At 30.3% G+C, this 4,293-nt stretch overlaps 2 non-coding genes across 2 annotated transcripts; both read right to left on the bottom strand.

Moving 5' to 3' along the window:
• Positions 1-204: 204 nt before the first annotated feature.
• TRNAR-ACG (transfer RNA arginine (anticodon ACG)) lies at positions 205-277 on the bottom strand. Its single transcript has one exon. It is a non-coding gene; the product is annotated as a tRNA-Arg (tRNA).
• A 3,544-nt stretch (positions 278-3,821) lies between these two features.
• Positions 3,822-3,894, bottom strand: TRNAR-ACG (transfer RNA arginine (anticodon ACG)). The gene has a single exon. It is a non-coding gene; the product is annotated as a tRNA-Arg (tRNA).
• Between the last annotated feature and the right edge of the window lie 399 nt (positions 3,895-4,293).

Here is a 4,293-nt window from a genome sequence, read left to right as displayed (position 1 = left end):
ATAAACAATAAGGAGAAGAATTGGTACTCTAAAATTTATTCAAATGATTAATAATATTCATAAATATAAATCATTTTCAAAGATTTATACATTAAAAACATATATTTTCTAGATATTTTGAATAAAAAATATATGAGATATTATATTTTCATTTCAAATAAATATATACTTTATTTTATGTAAAAAATGTCTTAATTTGATAAACGACTCTGCTGGGGATCGAACCCAGAATCTCTGGTTCCGTAGACCAGCGCCTTATCCATTGGGCCACAAAGTCTTTGTGTTTTTTGCAAGTGTGTAATTTGTTAATATAAGTACTCGTTTTATTTCTTTATCTTTGTCGCGGTGAAGAGTCGGAGACCAAGCTATTGATTAGACTTGTCTCATGAATCAAAATATCACCACCGAACTTTAATTTATCCAAGGGAAGGGGAAAAGATTCAAAAATAAACCCAATATGTATATGCAAAGCTAGAAGATTAAACTTAAGCTAAGCAAAAGGGGGGGGGGAGATTCTAAAGGTACGGGGGTGTGTTACGAAAAGGGAAGGTATTAGCATCCTAATCATCTGTAGTACTCTACATGAACCTTTTGATTTTATCTATGTTTTTAAGAGTTGTTTGCATTTTTTGATGGGATAATAAAAGGGGTACAAAATGTTTTCGGAAAATGTTACTTGACTAAAGGTAAGTCAAAGTTTGAGTTGATATGCTTCATGTGTACTAAAGCATTTGTAATTGAAAGATCCGTTGACTAAAAGTAAGTCGAAGGTTGTGTTTGAAATGCTTCATGTGTACTAAAGCATTTTCAAGTGTAGTTGAAAGATCCATTTACTAAAGGTAAGTCAAGGTTTGAATGGGTGTTTTAGTTTGAAAAGGGGGTAGGGTCAATGCATGAATGGGCAAATAAAATCAACAAACAAATAGACAATATATGACTAAGAAGTCAACATAAGATCCTTTCCCTTGGATTTAGGTAAATAAAGATACATAAATTGGTAAGCCATGAACAAGCTACTCACATGTTTTTGAAGTATGATGATCATAAACAAGACATGACAAAGGTTTACATAACACCACAAGAGATGACACATGAACATGTATGAGATACGTATTCAATCATCATGAGAGTTTATAAAGAAATACTTGGATGAAGTGATAAACAATTACAAGATATGGATATAAAATCACAAATTGGGATAGAATTACAAGACATGATTTAAGCAAGTGTACATTACTCAACACAAGGGTATCAAACCACATAAGACAAGTATCATAATCAAGATATTGGTTGTCAAGTCAAGTTGTGATGAGAGAAGGATATTCAAAACATGGATCATATGAACATGGTATGGACAAAGTAAAATCTTAAATGTATCACTATGCATACAAGTTAAATAAGAGGCAAGAGCACATTAGGGACAAGTTTAGACCTAAACCCTACTCATGTCATGAATAAGAAACGAGCAAGTGGAAACCCTAATAATATCCTAACCATTCATTCAAGCATGTTTTCAAGGTGAATCAATTTAGACATGATATGAAAATAATCAAGTTTAAACATGTTAAGTACAACAATCAACACTTGAAAGAGTGTGCTATGATCATACAAACTTTCAACAACAAGGTAAAACAAAAGATAAACCAAAGAGATTGATTAGGATCCTTAAAAACACCTAAAAAGCACATGTTTTATATCCAATAAAAAGTGGTAAAATAAATAATTTTTTTTTGGATTTTTTCATATCATCATAAAATAGACATACTTATGAACTCATGGCAAAAAGAATGGGTCAAAAAGGTTAAGGGATCATGAAGTTATGAATTTTTGAAGTTATGAAGAAAAATGTAGATTTCACTTTGCAAAACTTTTAAAACAACATCAAAATACATAACTAATTGATCCTTAACACACACTTAGTTTATCATAAACATTAAACTAACAAAACCTAATTTTTCTTCTGGATTGGAGTGTTCTTCTTTTTTGGAAATTTCTTTTTGGTTAGAATTTTCCTCTTAATTAGTGTTTGTTTAGTGGTTGTAGTTTGTTAAGATAAGTGTGATGCACTAAGTCTAGTTGTAGGTCTTACATTTAGCCAACTTAATATGTATTTTCTTAGTCTTCTTGTAGGTCTTACATTTAGCCAACTTAATATGTCTTTTCTTAGTCTTGTTGTAGGCCTTAGGGGTCCAAAATTTGTTATTTCTCTTCCAATGTTCATTTTTTCACCTTTGTTGTTGCTTGTGAATGTGTACCATTTGTAGACTTTAAAACTTGAGTATGACCTTGTGTTTGTACTCCATAAGTAAGTTCATTATTCCCCTAATATTATGTCCCTTCAGTTGGATGAGATTGAGGTGGATCTTTTCATGTTGACTTATAATTACCATTTTTTTCATCTTATGCACCTAACATGTAATTCAATCCTCCTAATCGTATGATTCAATTTATTCTATTTTGGTTTTCCTGTCACGTTCTTGTATCTTTGTGGATCACATAAATGATGTTTCTTGACCTATAGGTTAGAACTATTAATAATATATATACATAATAAGGTTGTACACTACCTGAATTAGGCCATTTTGTTAATCACAAGAATGTACTTTTCTACTTTATAGTTCTTGCTCTTCATGTCAGTAGTTTAGTGAAGGCTAGGAAAACCTAAAAGTATTTGTTTCATCCATGGAAAGTCATGTGCTTGCATGTTGACACAAAGTATATCTCCAATTTTTTTCTAGTGTCTAACATAAAAAATATACTCACTGAATATTATACTACATGAATCAAAAAACATAAAGCGTGTAAGTACTATAGTGAGCACTTAATCAACACATATAAAGCATGTCAGTGAAACATTATAATGAACACATATAAATACCTTACAATCCACAAATTAGTGTTTTGATGACTATCTCAATATACATATTAAAAAAACATCATACAACTTAAACAAACAATATGCATAACCACATTTTAATGTTGGATAAAATGTCTTAATTACCAGGGTTAGAAAATCTCATCTTATTCTATGTCCACCTTTCCATAATGTATGTTCTGATTGCCTCGATCATATTAACTATTGAGTTAGGTCTAGCATCAATAATGACAATGTTAAATGATACTTACATCTTATCTAACATAATAAACCCTACATTCATAAATTGTTTATTCTTAAATCGTACACATTTTATAACCTTACATTCAGAAATCGCAAAAAAAATCCCTAAATTAAAATGGTCTTATCATGAATAGATTACAACCCATTCTTCTACACCTTCTTCATATCTTTCTTACATCCTAATGTCCCATCGTTATTCTTCGAAAGTTTGGTGTCTTATCCTCAACCAAATTAGGGTTATTTTATGAGTTAATGATTTGGAATCCATGTAGTGTCCACTTTGCACTTACAAATTACACTTTTTCATCTCGTATTCCACATCATTGCCAATTATACAAGTTTATTGATATTGACTACGATAATAGACAAAACAAATTATAAACATAATGCATTTTCAAAAGTATGAAAATATATTTAACTCAATTAAGATTTAAAAGCAAATACAAATGTAAAAGATTAACTTAGTCTATGTTGTTTTCACTTATCATCATAGAACCAAAATAAACAATAAGGAGAAGAATTGGTACTCTAAAATTTATTCAAATGATTAATAATATTCATAAATATAAATCATTTTCAAAGATTTATACATTAAAAACATATATTTTTAGATATTTTGAATAAAAAATATATGAGATATTATATTTTCATTTCAAATAAATATATACTTTATTTTATGTAAAAAATGTCTTAATTTGATAAACGACTCTGCTGGGGATCGAACCCAGAATCTCTGGTTCCGTAGACCAGCGCCTTATCCATTGGGCCACAAAGTCTTTGTGTTTTTCGCAAGTGTGTAATTTGTTAATATAAGTACTCGTTTTATTTCTTTATCTTTGTCGCGGTGAAGAGTCGGAGACCAAGCTATTGATTAGACTTGTCTCATGAATCAAAATATCACCACCGAACTTTAATTTATCCAAGGGAAGGGGAAAAGATTCAAAAATAAACCCAATATGTATATGCAAAGCTAGAAGATTAAACTTAATCTAAGCAAAAGGGGGGGGGGGGAGATTCTAAAGGTACGGGGGTGTGTTACGAAAAGGGAAGGTATTAGCATCCTAATCATCTGTAGTACTCTACATGAACCTTTTGATTTTATCTATGTTTTTAAGAGTTGTTTGCATTTTTTGATGGGATAATAAAAGGGGTACAAAATGTTTTCGGAAAATGTT

This window comes from Lathyrus oleraceus, chromosome 6, assembly GCF_024323335.1.
Source record: "Lathyrus oleraceus cultivar Zhongwan6 chromosome 6, CAAS_Psat_ZW6_1.0, whole genome shotgun sequence".
Lineage (NCBI taxonomy): Eukaryota > Viridiplantae > Streptophyta > Magnoliopsida > Fabales > Fabaceae > Lathyrus > Lathyrus oleraceus.
This window is presented reverse-complemented; position numbering and strand designations above follow the sequence as displayed.